Source organism: Ovis canadensis, chromosome 19 (genome assembly GCF_042477335.2).
Source record: "Ovis canadensis isolate MfBH-ARS-UI-01 breed Bighorn chromosome 19, ARS-UI_OviCan_v2, whole genome shotgun sequence".
In the NCBI taxonomy this organism is placed as follows: domain Eukaryota; kingdom Metazoa; phylum Chordata; class Mammalia; order Artiodactyla; family Bovidae; genus Ovis; species Ovis canadensis.
In genome coordinates, this window is record NC_091263.1 from 45,635,717 (window position 1) to 45,654,759 (window position 19,043).

Sequence of the window (19,043 nt, forward strand, 5' to 3'; positions counted from 1 at the left end):
AATATAGATTAACTATTGTTAGTGGTACAACTTCAGAAGGTCCTTTCCTTGTCAGGTATCTGTCTCCCCACCATTAAAATAAGATGGCCAACAAAATCTGTGATTCTCAAAGAACAGGCTTGCAAAACACTGGTATTAAAATCAAGACAATGTAACATGGTGACAGGCCACAATGCTGAATATAAATTTGAGTCTCAATCTGAAAATGAAGCTTCCATTGTAAAACTCATCCAAATCTTTTCATTAAGTGAAAGAGAACATCTTTGTTTAGTGTTAGGATGACTTGACAACTCCCTGTAATTTGAGAGGAAAAACAAGCCTCAATCCTTTGACAGGTGGTGATGAGAATTTGGTACGTTTTTATTCTTTTTTATAGCATTTCTTTCTTATTACCGTTTATGACAATTGATACCAGTTTCATATTTACAATAATACTTTAAAAAAGCGTTTTTGAACGGGAATTGCTGGAAAAGGGAACCTTGTGAGTGCAGTCTTTTGACCCACACACAGCCGTGTTAGAAAGGGCCTTGGGTCTGGAATAATTCCTTACTGAGAGTCCCCATAGCCTGTGCTGGCCCTGTTATGTGTTTCAAACTCAGTGTGTGTTCCTTGGTTCTGCTTAAGTGTGTACATCATTTGGAACCTGGCCAGCTTCACCACTCTGTCTCCTTCAGGGAGGGGATGGGGTCCTTCACGCAATGGCACAAGAAGGGTTTGTGAAGGCCAACTGCCCTGTGACAGCTGCTAGCAGGGTCTCATTGGCCTTGACAGCTGAATGCCCAGGACTGAAACAGATCTTCCTCTGTCTCTTCTCTATGTGAGTCAAGCACTGCTCCATCCCTTGCTCAACGATGTGGTGTTTCCCTTGCTGACTCTGATACCCAGATGCAGTGGGCAAAAGTGCTCAGATTTCTATTGTTCGTGATGGGTGGTAGGTTTTGCTTCCCTCCAGCCCCTAAATAATGACTGATTCAAAGAAAAACAAAGTAACATAGTACAAGCAGTGTGCAAATATAACAAAAATCTTGACCTTGGCTTGCTTGAAGTTTTGAAAATACTGGATTTGGCTCAGCAGTGAAGAATCTACTTGCAATGCAGGGAACATGAGTTCGATCCCTGGGTTGAGAAGATCCCCTACAGAAAGTATTCTTGCCTGGGAAATCCCAGGGACAGAGGAGCCTGGAGGGCTACAGTCCATGGGGGTCCCAAGAGTTGGACACGGCTTAGCACCTAAACCACCACTAACATATTATATTTCTATAGGGAGGAACAAATTCTCTCTGGTGACTGTCTCAGCAAGACTGGCTTTAGGTAGTCAAGTGCATTCTGATGGCTTTACACTTTACCAGTCTGGAGTTTGGCTGGGGGTGGGGTATGGGTATTTCTTTGTCAGGATCAGACAGATGGAGAGCATCTTGAGGATCTTAAAGGGAAAGGCAACTCTACTTTCAAGTGCTTTAAAAAAAATACATAAATAAAGCACCATGCACCCACACATATATAAATACAATCGGATCACTCCACTCTACCCTTCCAAGAAACACCAAGGTAAAGTAGTAAGACACCTCACCCCTCTATTTATTGGCTTTCATTGTGGTAAAAACACACACATACACACACACACTTAGAATTTACCATCTTAACCATTGTTAAGTCTACAACTCAATGGCATTAAGTAATAAACAATGTTGTAAAACTACCACCACTGTTTACCTCCAGATTATTTATCATATCAAGGAGAAACTCTAAACTCATTAAATACTTGTTTCCCATCACCCCTTACTCTAGCACCTGATGACCTCTAATTCTATTTTCTGTCCCTGTGAATTTGCCTATTTTAGGTACATCATAAAAGTAGAATCATACACTAATGTATTCTTTTCTGTCTGGCTTATTCTACTTAGCGTGCTTCCAAGGTTCATCTATGTTATAGTATGTATTAGAACATAATTTTTTTTATGGTCAAATATTATTCCCTTGTATCTAAACATATTCTGCATTTTACCGATCCATTCTTGTGCTGATGGACACTTGGATTGTTTCCACCTTTTGCTGACTGTCAATAATGCTGCTCATGAACACCATCCCCTCTATTTAATATTCAGACAAAATGTTCTTTCATTTTCTTTTAAAGACTGTCCTTGAGTACTGTATTAGCTGCCTCTTGCAGCTTTAGCAGATCACCACACATGCGGCTGCTTAACACAGCAAAGATTTATTATCTTACAGTTCTAATTACCAAAATCAATCTCAGTAGGCTTAAAGACAAGTGTTAGTAGGGTTGGGTCTTTCTGCAGCCTCTAGAAGAGAATCTATATACTTGAATTTTCAGCTTCTAGAGGCTGTCTGCATTCCTTGGCCACTTGTCCCTTCCCCATGCTGACTGGCTGCCTCTCTCTTACAAGGCCTCTTACAATTATATTGGGCTGATAGGATAACCCAGAATAATCTCATAATAGCATTGACCCAAATTTAATCACATCTGCAACATCCCTTTCACAACGTACCCACAGGCTCCAGGGATTAGAACGGGGGTATCTGTGTGGAGTCATTTTTCAGCCTACCACAATGGTTTCTACCACTAGCAAGACAGCAGGAGGGATCTAGAGGGGGCAGTGGTATTTTCCCATTACTTAAATGGGATGAGCTTAGGGTACCAACTGCCCTAGGGATGGCCCCCTGTCTGAGTCAAGATTGCAGAATATGAAGCAGAGAACAGTCACACCTGAGCAGTCACAGCTGGGACACCAACTCAAGGGTAATTTGTTTAGGCCACTGAACGGATGGGAAACAAAGACAATAGATCCTATGTTTCTTCACTGCTTACTAGCTGCCTGACATGTGCTGTCTCATTAAACCACAAAACATGACCCTAAGGATACATAGCAAGTATAGGCTGAAGCTGGAGATGCAGCTTTCTGAGCTTTCTGCAGCTCCATTATGACTAGGTTTATGTGACTTTCACTGGTATCAGGAAGAAGTTGCAGGTTCTACTCAGTAGAACTCCTGAGTGTGGCTCAGCAGAGGCATAGTCAAGGATCAGCAGTGTCTGCACCTAGTTGAGGCTTTCAATTGACCATTATGTCCACAACCCTCTATCCACAACTGCAAAATGCAATGCTCTGAAAACAAACAAAAAAAATACTTTCTTGCTTCTATTGGAAGCAAAAATGTCACCAGACCTAAGTTAACATAAGGTGATTCATAGATTTCATTAATTTCACTTGGTATAAATATTTTGCTGAAGAAGTTCTAACATGTTTGATTATGGTATCCTTCTCTGAACCCCAGATCCTGAGGTGTTTGTTAGAAAAGGTGTGGTATAAGCATCTTTGTGCCTTTCTGAAATCCAAACGATTCTGAATTCTCAAATATACTTGCCCCAAAGGCTTTTGGATAAAGGATTACAGACTTGAATTCCCCATTAGCATTTCATAGTCAGTTCTGAGAAATACAACATGAGGGTACAGTTAAACTCTTTCATCCACAACTACTAGAGTGCATGTGTCTATGCGTGCTCAGTTGCTCAGTCATATCTGACTCTTTGTGACCCCAGGGACTGTAGCTCACAGGCTTCTCTGTCTATGGGATTTTCCAGGCAAGCATACTGGAGTGGGTTGCCATTTCCTCCTCCAGGGGATCTTCCTGATCCAGGGATTGAAGCCACGTCTTGCACTGGCAGCTACTAGAGAACCAACCCCAATTACCTTAAGAACAACAACAACAAATGAAGGAATTTGACTGACTTTCATAATTTAAAGGTACCCTTCAGGTACGGTGGGTCCTAGGGGCCCAAATGATATTGTTTGGTATTCCCCAATTAAACCTGTAGACTTTATACTTGAGGATATTCTTGTACCACACAGCAGGAATGGTAACAAGCCTAAGTTCACATCCTCATAGCTTATTTGAAGGGAAAACATTCTTCCCCTTCAATTTCAAATATCAAATTTCAGGGAGTACCTGACGGACATGGTTACATGCTTATGCCTAAACCAATCACTCTATACTGACATGGCTTTCTGGCCAGCAGGGGTTACATGTGCCACCTGGTCACTATGGCACAGAGACCACAGAGGTGTGATTTGCCCTATCACCCACCCCTAGGGAATGGGGAAAATTCATAACCTAATTTTGAAAAGTGAGGTGGTTTTCTAAGAAGAGGGAGAAGAGATTCTGGGTAGATAAAATAAATATCACTACTTTATTTCACTAGATACTGTTACTAAGGGTTTACTTGATACCAAATACGCAATTACTAAAGTATTTGATTTTTTTAGAAAAAAAAAATTGTTCAAGAAGTAGATAGTTTGTATTTTGCTCTCAACTCACAGTGAACAACATTATTAGAAAACTTTCCTACTCTTCGGAGCTAGGCCTCTGGCAACCATACTGTAGTCAGTACTCTTAAATATCTGATCCACGATGAACCAGTTACATTCTTTCTGTTAGAATCAGGAATGGAAGTGAAAAGCTTCTTGACTGGAGAATGTATTCTCAGGAGCCATGGGAGAGTCTTTAGTCTTTCATCCCTATAAGGAAGCTGAAAAAGCTGACATGCAGAGAGAGAAGATTCAAGCAGTAGAGAAGGAAAAAAACAGGACAAGAAGAAGAGAGAATGCTGGCCAGGTTCTTATTGAATACTCATTTCCTCATTCTCATCCCCTCTAGAACATCAGTCTTTCCTGCCCTTGGAAGACATCCTGCATTTGTAAAATACTTCCATTTATTGCTTAAGATGGCATACCTTGAGTGGGTTCCTGTTTCTCATAATAAAAGAATCTTAATGAAGCTGTTTTATTTCAGCTTCCTATATATGAAATATTCTTGAAATAAAAATGATAGAAGTACTATACACTCTGAAAAAAGTCAAATCCTAATCATAAGTATCTGTATATTTGCATAACATGAGGACATTTACTTTAACTACTATCAAATTCAATATAAAGTAAGTGGGAGTTCACCATTATACAAGACGTTTAAGAAGATTCCTTTTTATTTTGATCACTAATTTTAGGGAAAATAATCTCTCTAGAGGATGATTTGATGTTAACTAACTAGATTGATGATAAATAGCTAAAGGGTGACTTGACCATTGTTAAGGTGATCACATTAGTTCTTCTAGGATAACACAATTTAAGAAAAGGAACATGCAGAAAGTAATAACACATTTTGCTGCTCAGTACACAGTATGCAGTATCTCTGGGCCAGACTGTGTATCATCTTCCTGGCCAAACCTTGAGGTTGGTAGAAAATGTCAATACAATGATGAAAGAGAAAAGCTATCCTTAAGGTAATAAAGCCCCAGAGGGCAAATTTATTACCAATCCACCCAGACAGCTGCAGAACAAGGAGAAAAAATTAAGTTTAAAATGAAACCAGGAGCTTACAGAGAGTTTTTCATTCATGTGACATGATTTTGTGATAAATTACTTTAATGCTTTCCAAACCCTGATAAATGGATTGATATGATAAAAGATTTTGTTTTGCGGCTTATTTACTCCCTAAAATTGCATTATGAAGTGGGAAGGGTGTGAACTCTTTTATACCACTAGAAAACCATTTAGGGCACTGGATTGGGGAAAGTAATAAGAATAATGACTTGAAGGAAGATTTCTAAGCCTCTACACACCTGAAGACCTTACCAGAATACAAAAATCACAAAGACAAGGGATTAGGAAACAAACACCCAAATAAAGAGCTGTCAACACTTGCATGTATGAGGATTATGCTAAAATCCCTGTGTCACTGAGCACGCACAATCACAGAAAATGCAGTAGAGAACCGTGGATTTCCGCATGCGGTCTTCAGACCAGCAGTAGGCGCATCACCAGAGAACCTGATAGGCATGCAAATTCTCAGGCCCTCCCCAGGCTTCCTGAATCCATAATTCTGAATTATGTTTTAACAAGCCCTCTGGGTGATTCTGATGTGCATCCAAGTTTCAGATTCATTTGAACAGAGGGAAGAAGGTCTTTGTAGCTGGGCAGATGTGAGTTCAAACCAGTTTTTCTTCTTACTGGTTGTGTTATTTTGGACATTTATATAATCTATGAAAGACTGAGTTTCCTTACCTATGATATGTGAAAAAAAAAAATGCCCACCTTATACCAATTCCTACAGTACATTAAATCTCATTTTCTTTATTGAGACAGCTTGTTATACCTGACATATTCAAGTAATGGTACCATGCAATTATCCCATTTTATAGAGGTTCTATATGGTAAATACAGGCCATAAGCTAGGTCACTTGAGTCCACAAACCATAGTTCTCAGCTACAACACTGATTGCTTCTCCTAATGCTGAAATAGTGTTTCCTCTTCCAATTTCACAAGCATCATCTTAATGGATGTATTTATTCTCTCCAATTACATAAGGAATTCATGCCTAATGTAGGAAAAGATAGAAAAACACAAAATATGGACTCCCAGAAAAAGTTATCATAATTTTCTGACTCAGAGATAGATAATCACTACAAATTTCAGTCTTACAAACCAATCTTTTGCTATAAAATATCTTAAATGTTGCTTTCTTTCCCCCACTCAGAATATCAATAATTAAGAGCCCTTCTGTCATCTTGATAAATGTATCTATGAATTAGAAAGCAATTCGCGCTATATGAAACACTTTAGGATACATGCTTTAAACAGAAAACAGTGTATTTTCAAAATGTTGAGTGTAATTAAAATGGGCTTTAGAGAAGTCATCCCAACATCCATTGCTCCTTTCTTCTATTCTGTTGCTGCCAACAGCAGGCCCAACACTAGCAATGAGCCCTAATTTGTTTAAACCAATAAAACTGATCACATTTCTCTAGCCACACAATTAGTTTAGAAAAGTGTACTAATCAAAGCTTTTCTATTTCCTTTGAATTAGAAGCATACTAACTCTAAGCTAGCTCATGAATAAACGTATGATCCAAGTGTGCCCAGTTAGAGGGAAGCTGTGGACTTTTTCTTGAGAGAAAAAGGAATGAAATTGGGTCATTTATAGTGATATGGTGGAGAAGGTGAGGGCAACCTTCTCCAGTATTCTTGCCTGGAGAGTCCCAAGGACAGAAAAGCCTGGTGGGCTACAGTCCACAAGGTCACAAAGCCTTGGACATGACTGAGTGACTGAGCACACACAATGATATGAACGGACCTAGAGTCTGTCATGCAGAGCGAAGAAAGTCAGAAAGAGAAAAACACTGCATATTAACGCGATATATGGAATCTAGGAAAGTGGTGCTGATTTTTAGGGCAGGAATAGAGATGTGGACAGAAAGAATGGATGTGGGGACACAGGTGGAGAACAGGAGGATGGGGCGAATGGGGAGGCAAGCCTGACATATACACTACCATGTGCAAAATCGATAGCTGGTGGGAAGCTGCTGTTAGCGCAGGGAGCTCAGCTTGGTGCTCCGTGATGACCTAGCGGAGTGGGGAGGGGATGGACGGGAGGGAAGTTCTAGAGGGAGGGGCATATGTATATACATATAATAGACGATGCACTTTGTTGTACAGCAGAAATTAATGCAACATTGTAAAACAATTATACTCCAAAAAAAAAAAAAAAAAAGAGAGAGATTTTCCTCTAGACTTAAAGGAACAAAGGTGTGACAGGGAGGCATTAACAGTTACATTACCTGGAGAAGAATTAGATGAAAACTGACTATAGAGATGGGAAGGTGAGTCTCACAGAATCCCTGGATCAGTTCAGTCCTGAAGCCTTCAATACACTAATGAGTTTACTCCCTGGTGGCTCAGATGGTAAAGAAGCTGCCTGCAATGCCGGAGACCTGGGTTCAATTCCTGCATTGGGAAGATCCCCTGGAGACAGAATGGCGACCCACAGTATGCTGGCCTGGAGAATTCCATGGACAGAGAAGAGTGGTGGGCTCCAGTCCATGAAGTCACAAAGAATCAGATACGACTGAGCAACTAACACTACACTTTCACTTTTAGTTTAATTCAATTCGATCTCTTTTTCCTATTACTTGTAACCGAAAGTATCTTAACTTATACATTAAGTGTAGAAACATGGAATCCAGAATTTGAGAAGATACTAAGAGTTTACCTAAGTTGACCTAAGAAGTTCCTTCATTCCAGAGGCAGCCTGATTTTATACTCATACAATACTCTTCTCCCATTAACTGGAGTAATTTAATTCTATTAGCGTTAGCCTCCTAATAGTCTCTGGGACCAGCCTTTTCTACATATCAATGAGATATTAAAAGACTTAAAACCTTTTTCTGTTGCTGGTTATGATAAAATAACTGTACTGTACTGAATCCCCTCTCCCTCTGTATACAACTATAAAATAGGACAAAATAGATGTAATAACTATTTTCAAATGTTGGAAAAAAAGCTAGATTGCATCTCTGAGAGAAGGTAAGAAAACAAAGTGAGACCCATAATCACCATTTCAGCATAAAGACACTTGCAGACTGTGGTACAGGGTGAGGAAACCCAAACAGAGTTGGGGAAAACACAAGCCCTTAAAAATCTGTTTAAGGATCCCCTTGAGCCACTGACCAAACACTAAACATCTACACAATAAAATAGCAGTCACAACGTCTGTCATAATGTAAATAATTATTAGAGGAATGGATGGGAAGATGTCATTTGTGAGGAGAAAGATAATTGAATTAAAATCCTAGGAATTATAGAAATAATGGAATTATCAGGAAGGATTTTAAAAGAGCAATTACAAATATTTCCAAGGATTTAATAGAAATTATGAACATAGTGAGGGGGAAGTAAAAACTCTTATTAGTGAAACAGAAGCTATGAAAAGAACCAGACAGGACTTGCAGAAATGAAATTATAATACCTGACATAATAATTAACTGAGAAGCATAGCATCAGATCAGATACTAGAGAAGAAAAGATCAATGAATGTGAAGACATAGTAACGGAAGGTATATAAACTGAAGCACATGGCAGGCCAAAAAAAAAATAAAAAAGGAAAAGAAAATGCCATACTAAGGGGACTGTGGAACAATATCCAGTCTGACTAACATGCATGTAATTGGAGCACCAGAAAGAGGCTGAGAAAGAAAATTTTTAAAAGAAATAAGCGTTAAAACTTTCCAAATTTGATGACTATCAGCTCACATTTGCAAAACATTCAGTAAATCCAAGCACAGAGAAAAAAGAAAACCACACCTCAGCACATTATAATCCAATCACTAAAATCCAATAGTAAAGACAAAAATCTTGAGATGTCACAGGGAAAAATAAGTATAGGAGAACAAGGGAAGAATTTCTCCTGACTTCTTACTGGAAACAATGCAAACCAGATGACCAGGAAACAAATTTATTCAAAAACAGCTGAAAGTCAACTTCTCTTAATGGTGGAAAAGTATAATATTTATGTTCAATCTTTTAGGTAAGAACTATAATATATTATATTTTAAAAGCTATTTAAAGACACTAAAAACATCTAAAAGCAGATAGAAACCAGAGCAGAGTTTAATCTCAAGGACTGCAACTGTAAGAAACAAGAATCTGAGTTTGAAAGTCTCCAGTTTAACAATATTGCTTAACTCTCGTGGCTATGGCTGAGAACCAGGCTGGGGCAAAACACTGTAGCATTCCGGCTAAAGGCACCAGAGATCAGATTACAGGTGTAGGAAAGAAGCTGGAAATCTAAAGGGGAAATATGGGAAAGGTGAGATTCTAAGAAAATGTGAGACCCCAACATAAGAGCATAAAGAAATCAAATTACTTATAACTAAACTAGGGGGAAGTTTGAGGGTGGGAGATGCTCAAGAAAGAAGGTAGAGATCACAGAGAAATACAGTCTCGAAAGACAGAACTATATGAAATCTGATCTTGGAGTCTGACTCTTTAACTGGGTGTGTACTGTAACCATTTGAAACCATACTGACAGAAAGGTGAGATGAATGGCTTCAGATGTGAGAATACAGAATTTGAAGCTGACTGAGTAGCTGTGAATTAGAGATTAATTTCTCGAAACAGGAGACTACAAAGAGAGAAGTCCTTATTTCAGAGGATTTCAGCTCTGGTTTCAGTGACATTTTGCAGGTACTGGGAACATTTTTGAAAAGCAACAAGGAAGTCATAAAACGGATATCAGTAATTGTATATATACTGAGTGAATGTGTACAGTTTTAATTCAGGAAGTTTAATGTCTCCTTTAACAACAACAAAAAACGGTTTTGAATAATCCTCAAAAGAAAATTACAGTTGCTACCACATACTGCAAACAGTGTTCAGTTTTCAACTAAAATTTACCAACAAGAAAATGAACAGAAAAATATAGTCCATATTCATGGGGGGAAAAAGCAGTTGAAAAAATACTGACTCTGAAAAGACCCAAGTGTTGGATTTACTAGGTAATACTTCTAATCAGTTATTATAATTATCTTGCAAGAATGGAAATACATTCAACAATTAAAGGAAAATATATTAGTGAATGAACAGAAAATTTATATAAAAACACGGAATCAGTAAATAGAAATTCTAAAGTGGAAAAGCACAATAAATGCAGTAAATAAAAATTTGCTACTTGATTTGAATGGCAGAAGAAACATTATACAAAATTAAGACAGAGCAACAGAAGTTGTTAATTGTGAAGAAAAAAGTTTACAGAAAAAAATAGAGCCTGAGATATGTGTGTGTATGTGTATACCTACACGTATATATATATTTATATATATTATTTAGCTTATATGCAGAGTACATCATGAGAAACGCTGGGCTGGAAGAAGCACAAGCTGGAATCAAGATTGCCAGGAGAAATATCAATAACCTCAGATATGCAGATGACACCACCCTTATGGCGGAAAGCAAAGAGGAACTAAAGAGCCTCTTGATGAAGGTGAAAGAGGAGGGTGAAAAAGCTGGCTTAAAACTCAGCATTCAAAAAACCAAGATCATAGCATCCAGTCCCATCACTTCATGGCAAATAGATGTGGAACAGTGGAAACAGTGGCTGACTTTATTTTGGGGGGCTCCAAAATCACTGCAGACGGTGACTGCAGCCATGAAATTAAAAGACGCTTGCTCCTTGGAAGGAAAATTATGACCAACCTAGAGAGCATATTAAAAAGCAGAGATACTACATTGCCAAGAAAGGTCCATCTAGTCGAGGCTATGGTTTTTCCAGTAGTCATGTATGGATGTGAGAGTTGGACTATAAAGAAGGCTGAGCGCCAAAGAATTGATGCTTCTGAATGGTGGTTTTGGAGAAGACTCTTGAGAGTCCCTTGGACTGCCAAGAAATCAAATCAGTCATTCCTAAAGGAAATCAATCCAGAATACTCATTGGAAGGACTGATGCTAAAGCTGAAGCTCTAATACTTCGGCTGCTTGATGCAAAGAACTGACTCATTAGAAAAGACCTTGATGCTGGGAAAGTTTGAAGGTGGGGGAGAAGGGGACAACAGAGGACCAGATGGTTGGATGGGATCAGCGATTCAATGGTAATAGTTTGAGTGAACTCCAGGAGATGAAGGGCAGGAAAGCCTGGCATGTTGCAGTCCATATATATATATATATTATTATATATAGTATAATGTCTTCCTTGTTGCTTTTTCAGTCTATCCCCTTATGCTTGAATAATATGGCTACCACCAAGGGATGAGGTAGGGATGAAAACTGCTCTTTCTGTAGTTTTCTGCCTCTAAGAATTGCCCACCCCAATCATATATATTATAAATATAATTGTATATATAGGGAACTCAGTAAACTCAATAGTTTATTGCCAGAACCGTAACAATAGAGACTGGGACTTCCCTGGCAAAGGGAAGATCCCACATACTGCAACTAAGAGTATGCATGGTTGCAATGAAAGATTCTGTGTGCCGCAACAAAGACTCCACATGGCATAACTAAGACTCCACCACAGCCAAAGTAATAAACATGAAAAAATACCGATTTATTGGATAACATTAGGAAATATAAATCTAGATCAGGTACACGGAACAAATACAGCTAGATCCCTTTGTAATACTGCATGAAAGTGTAGACTCCTCATGGATTAAAGATGTAAAGGTAAACATGTAAAGTAAGTAGAAATCAATGTAGGAGAATAATTTTAGGACCTAAAGTAGGGAAGAATTTCTAAAATAAGTATACCCAAAGTGCAAGCTGTAAGCAAAAAAAACAAAACAAAACATAAATTTGATTATAATAAAATCTAAACATTTGTTCAAATGCAAGATGTAATGGGCAAAGTTAATGGAGAGGTGGCAGATTGGAAAAAATGTTTTCTGTCCAGAACTTCTACACATCAAGAAATAGAAATATCAATGGAAAAACAGGTAAAAAATATGAAGAGACACTACAGAAAATTAAACACATGTATCAAGACATCCATATTCATTAATATTTAGAAAATGCTTATTTTTTAAAAATAAATTTATTGACTTCAATTGGAGGTTATTTTAGAAAATGCTTATTAAAATAATAATGACTCAGTTTATACCCATCATATTGGCAAGGATGAGACAGGTAAATTATGCAAATTATTGGAAGAGGTCTGGGAATATAGGAGCCTTCAGACACCTAAAACAGTGTAAACAGGAGGAACCTTCCTTGGGTGGCATTTTGGAGAACTAAGTATATTTATACCCTAAACAGAGACAATTGCACTTCTAGGTATATATGCTAGAGTGGGTCTCAACACAGGTTAAGGGAAACCTCTCATACAAGAAGGGGTTCCTCTTAGCTTTATGGTAGTGAAGAGTTGAAAGTAATGCACTTGTTCATTGCTTGGTTAAAGGACATAAAATTTATGATGGGCTCATGCTTTGGAATATTGTACAACCATCAGAAGCAATCAGGCACAAACAAATCAGCAAATATTAAGAAAATTCCTAAAGAAGTTAGGTAACATGGTACTATATATATAAACATATATAGAATGAAAAACAACACATGCTTTACCAGTTCATTTCAGTTAAGTCGCTCAGTCATGTCCAATTCTTTGCGACCCCATGAATTGCAGCATGCCAGGCCTCCCTGTCCATCACCAACTACCAGAGTTCACCCAAACTCATGTCCATCGAGTTGGTGACGCCATCCAGCCATCTCATCCTCTGTCGTCCCCTTCTCCTCCTGCCCCAAATCCCTCCCAGCATCAGGGTCTTTTCCAATGAGTCAACTCTTAGCATGAGGTGGCCAAAGTATTGGAGTTTCAGCTTCATCATCAGTCCTTCCAATGAACACCCAAGACCGATCTCCTTTAGGATGGACTGGTTGGATCTCCTTGCAGTCCAAGGGACTCTCAAGAGTCTTCTCCAACACCACAGTTCAGAAGCATCAATTCTTTGGCACTCAGCTTTCTTTACAGTCCAACTCTCACATCGATACATGACTACTGGAAAAACCATAGCCTTGACTAGATGGACCTTGGTTGGCAAAGTAATGTCTCTGCTTTTTAATATGTTGTCTAGGTTGGTCATAACTTTCCTTCCAAGGAGCAAGCGTCTTTTAATTTCATGGTTGCCATCACCATCTGTAGTGATTTTGGAGCCCCCCAAAATAAAGTTTGACACTGTTTCCATTGTTTCCCCATCTATTTGCCATGAAGTGACAGGACTGGATGCCATGATCTTCGTTTTCTGAATGTTGAGCTTTAAGCCAACTTTTTCATTCTCCTGTTTCACCTTCATCTAGAGGCTCTTTAGTTCTTCATTTTCTGCCATAAGGATGGTGTCATCTGCATATCTGAGGTTATTGATATTCCTCCTGGCAATCTTGATTCCAGCTTATGCTTCTACCAGCCCAGTGTTTCTCATGATGTGCTCTGCATGTAAGTTAATAAGCAGGGTGACAATATACAGCCTTGACATACTCCTTTCACTATTCGGAACCAGTCTGTTGTTCCATGTCCAGTTCTAACTGTTGCTTCCTGACCTGCATACAGGTTTCTCAAGAGGCAGGTCAGGTGGTCTGGTATTCCCATCTCTTTCAGAATTTTTCAGTTTATTGTGATCCACAGAGTCAAAGGCTTTGGCATAGTCAATTAAGCAGAAATAGATGTTTTTCTGGAACTCTCTTGCTTTTTCCGTGATCCAGCGGACGTTGGCAATTTGATCTCTGGTTCCTCTGCCTTTTCTAAAACCAGCTTGAACATCAGGAAGTTCATGGTTCATGTGTTGCTTAAGCCTGGCTTGGAGAATTTTGAGCATTGCTTTACTAGCATGTGAGATGAGTGCAATTGTGTGGTAGTTTGAGCATTCTTTGGCATTGCCTTTCTTTGGAATTGGGATGAAAACTGACCTTTTCCAGTCCTGTGGCCACTGCTCAGTTTTCCAAATTTGCTGGCATGTTGAGTGCAGCACTTTCACAGCATTATCTTTCAGGATTTTAAATAGCTCAACTGGAATTCCATCACCTCCACTAGCTTTGTTCATAGTGATGCTTCCTAAGGCCCACTTGACTTCACATTCCAGGATGTCTGGCTCTAGATGAGTAATCACACTATTGTAATTATCTGAGTCATGAAGCTCTTTTTTGTATAGTTCTTCTGTGTATTCTTGCCACCTCTTCTTATCTTCTGCTTCTGTTAGATCCCTACCATTTCTGTCCTTTATTGAGCCCATCTTTGCATGAAATGTTCCCTTGGTATCCCTAATTTTCTTGAAGAGATCTCTAGTCTTTCCCATTCTAATGCTTTCATCTATTTCTTTGCATTGGTCACTGAGGAAGGCTTTCTTATCTCTGCTTGCTATTCTTTGGAACTCTGCATTCAAATGGGTATATCTTTCCTTTTCTCCTTTGCTTTTCACTTCTCTTCTTTTCACAGCTATTTGTAAGGCTCCTCAGACAGCCACTTTGCTGTTTTGCATTGTAGTATAGTATTCACTTTACAAGAGCACATACTAATTAAAAAAGAGGTCATCAATGGATTAGAATGATTACTTGTGGTAGTGGGAGAATGGGAGTGAGTTCTGTGAATAAAAGAGAATACATATATAAATGAAGAAAAAGGAGACTCACACAGACCAAGATGGCGGTGTGTGATGATCAAGGAAACAGGATGAACTCTGTACCTTTTGTCCAGCCTTCCCTTACTCCCCTCACCTCCTGAGCAGAAATACAAATATTATTTTGTTACTTATAACTGTCTAATGACTTATCATGATTCTTCAAACCAAATCCAGACACTAAGCTGGACTATAGGGTCCACTTTTAGCATGTCAGTGCCTAGAACAGAGGCTGGGATACAGGCAGTACTGTTTAAGAGTGTGCTGTAGACAAAGAGTGAGGGAGCAATAATGTTCACTGGGCTCTTACCATATGCATTTGTCTTATTTCAAGAGCTAATTTGCAAGCCCAGGAAAAGCTAAGATCTACTTGCTTGCCTTTCTGTGTCCCAAGTAAGTAGAACTGCTCAGACCCAGTCAGTGAAGGGCTTTTTCAGTAATACAAAATTGTAACTAAAATTATCTAGGACTACAATTAGTTTGTGGGGGAAAAAAGTCTCAAACTTGAAAATGTTAATTAATGTTTAAAAATGTTATGTAATGACAATCCCAATGACTCGTATCTATTCATTTAAAGAAGGTTTCAATAGCATCTCTCCTTGGCAAGACTCAATGCCCTCGGTCCATTAAAGAAGTACTTTGAATTATCAAATATGTTGGAAAGCTATGATATATACTTTCTTTTATATATTTTAAAATTCTTACTCTTCTACCAGTTAAGTCTGGCTTTCCACCAGTTGGTCTAAATTAGATTTTACTGTATTTGGCAGTTCGTTAGTATCATATAAATCACTCTCTTATTAACATCCTCTCACCACTAATTAGTTAAGGGACCATAGCCACTGCACACATGTAACTCCCACTACCTTTATGAGGATTAAACATTCATACCTTAGGGCAAAATTGGCATTTAACAAGAGAAATTGTTTCATGTGAATTAACCTTGAGGATGGGAGATAAATAATCCAGAAGGTACATGAAGATTCCAGAGTGTCCTCATTGGGGATTCCATAATCTTAGAGTGGCCCAAATAGCAGTGACATATTGAGAAATTTAAACTACACTGACTTGTGTACAGTCTGTACTATTTATGTTCAAATTTTCAAGTGCCCAATTCTGAAAGAATGCCTGGTTATTAGAGTACACAGTTTGGTGGAACTCATATTGCAACTATGGGCTTCACTGCTGGTTCAGACGGTAAAGAATCTGCCTGCAGTGCAGGAGATCCAAAAGATTCCCTGGAGAGGGGAATGGCTACCCACCCCAGTATTCTTGCCTGGAGAATCCCATGAACAAAGGAGCCTGGCAAGCTACAGTCCATGAGGTCACAACGAATCAAATACGACTAAATGACTAACACATACTGTAACTACAGAGGCAAAGCATACTCATATGAGATAAACTATTTAATTTCATGCATTTAAAATTCTTCCAATCATATGCTGATTATTTGGATGCCTGGTTAATAGTGAAGAAACTCCGGGGTTACTTTAAGTAGAAAATAAGTTCATTTTGGCTAATTTTGTCAAAGGTTAGAAAGCACTGGAGTTTGCAAAGTTGCACACACAGAATTGCTAATAATATTATGTGCCAGGTATCATGTTGAGAATTGTATGAAAGCAGTCTCTAACCACAAAGTGTTATTAGAATACATGCAGTGAACAATGGAATGAGACCTGTAAGCTGCTACTAGTTTAAACAGAGAAATTCTGCTCAGGATGGAGGGGATAGGGCAGACAGTTCAGTAAGATTCCAAAAAGGTAATGTTTAAGCCAAATTTTAAATGGGAGAATTGAGAGGTGGAGCTAGGAGAAGAAATTCCAATTGGAGAACAGGAAAAAGAAAGTTATGGCAGCTCTGAAGTATAAAATAAAAGAATACTGGCAGCGAGGGCTGCCAATATTGTTAAGGCTAGCACACAGAGAGGAGGAAACAGGGTATGTATACAATGCTGAGTTTGTTTTGTGAGGAAGAGAAAAACATAAGAAATCACCTAAAGGGGCTTCTCTGGTGGCTCAATTGCAGAGAATCCACTTGCTGAGGCAGGAGTCATGGGTTCAATCCCTGATCCAGGAAGATCCCACACACTGTGGAGCAACTAAGCCCACGTACCACAACCAGTGAGACTGCGTTCTAGAGCCTGGAAGCTGCAACTGTGAAGCCCACACACTCTAGAGCCTGTGCTCCAGCAAGAGAACACTGCAGTGAGAAACCCAGGCCCACGACCGGAGAGGAGCCCCTGCTCACCACAACTAGCGGAAAGTCTGCAGAGCAATGAAGACCCAGCACAGCCACAGATAAAATTATTTTCAAAAAGCACATTGATGTTTTTATCTCAGAGTCTACTTCAGGAAACCAAGCCTAAGACAGTTTATATCTAAGGTGCTTACTTGCTATCAAAATCAAGATGTCAAGTAGGTAGCTGATTATTTGAGTTTAGAACTTAGAGGAACATTCCTGGCTAATGAGAAAAACTGGGAAGTCATTAGGGTATAGATGGCATTTAAAATCATGGCCTGGAAGGGATCATGGTACATTAAAAGAATGAAAAGCAGCTCATTGAGACCAGAGTGCACTTGGAGTGAAATGAAACAAGAGAAGAAAGTAAGGGCCAGAATGATGCAGTACCTTGTAAGTTATGGACAGCTTGAGTCTTTTCCTTGAGAGTAAAATCAAAAGGCTATTTGCTAAGCACTATTCATGTAGCGACATGTTAACCTGTCACTTGTATTCCTTTTTTCTGGTATTCTCACCATACAGATCAAGAAACACTGCACAGAAAGGTGAAGTCACTTGTCTAAGATGACACAGCTAGGAAGCAGTAAAACCAGGCTCTATACCCTAGCAGTCTGAAATCAATTTCTGTGCCATGCAATGTTAATAGATTGAGTCCAAGTTTGTTATTTCACATAACCACAGTGTTTTAGAGATAATCCGTTTAATTCTGAATCCAAAAAATTTGCAACTTGCAAATAGTTTAAAAAGACAGAATAGGGACTCATACTTGGATGTCTTGATTCCTGGTCTGGTGTTATTTAAACTTGATCAGGGTATAACTTTCATGCAGAAACTACAGCTACTTAAAGTATTCAATTTGTTGACTTTTGAAAGATGTGTATGTTCATAAAATACAGCCACACTCAAGATACAGAATACTTTTATCACCACAAAAGATTCTTTTGACCTCTCTGGGTCCCTCAGTCTTTCCAACTTCAATATTAAATACACAATGAGAATATTATGAACATTTGTGTTGAAAGTTTTTGTGTGCATATGTATTTTTTTCTCTTGGGTAAATATGTCTTGACTTAGTGAGAAATTGAAAAATTGTTTTTTAAAGTTGTACCATTTTCCTTTCCTATCAGTCATGAACAAGAGATCTAGTGATTCTATGTTCTCTTCAACATGCAGTACTGTCAATCTTTTTCATTGTAGCTACCTGGCAGATCTTTATTGTGATTTTAACTTTCATTTTCTTGATGACATGTTGCTGTTGTTTAGTTACTAAGTTATGTCTGATTGTTTTGCAAACCTGTGGGCTGTCCATAGGATTTCCCACGCAAGAATACTAGATCGAGTTGCTATTTCTTCCTCTAGGGAATATTACTGACTCAGAGATTGAACCTGTAGCTCTTGCAGCCTCTGCATTGCAGGAAGGTTCTTTACCACTGAGCCACTATGGTTACTAACAACACTAAGTATCTTCTCCTTTGTTTACTTGACATTTGTATGTCTTCAAATCTTTTGCCTTTTGAAAAACTCAATTGTCATTTGTTTATTAAGTTGTAAGAATTCTGGACACAAGTATATATTCTGGACACAGGTATCCTCTCAGATATGCATTTGGCAAATATACCTTTCATTTTCCTAAGTGTCTCTTGAAAAGCAGAAGTTTTATATTTTGAGCAAATCCAATTTATTATTATTATTTTTTATTTCTTGTTTGGACTTCTTTACAACCTAAAGATCTTCTTATAACCCGAAGTAACACAAATTTGTCATTTTTTTAAAAAGACATTTTGCTTGAGGCTTTCCAGGCCTATGACCAACTTTATTTTTGTATATGTATATATTTTATATATTCTTGTGTAGTACATGTTT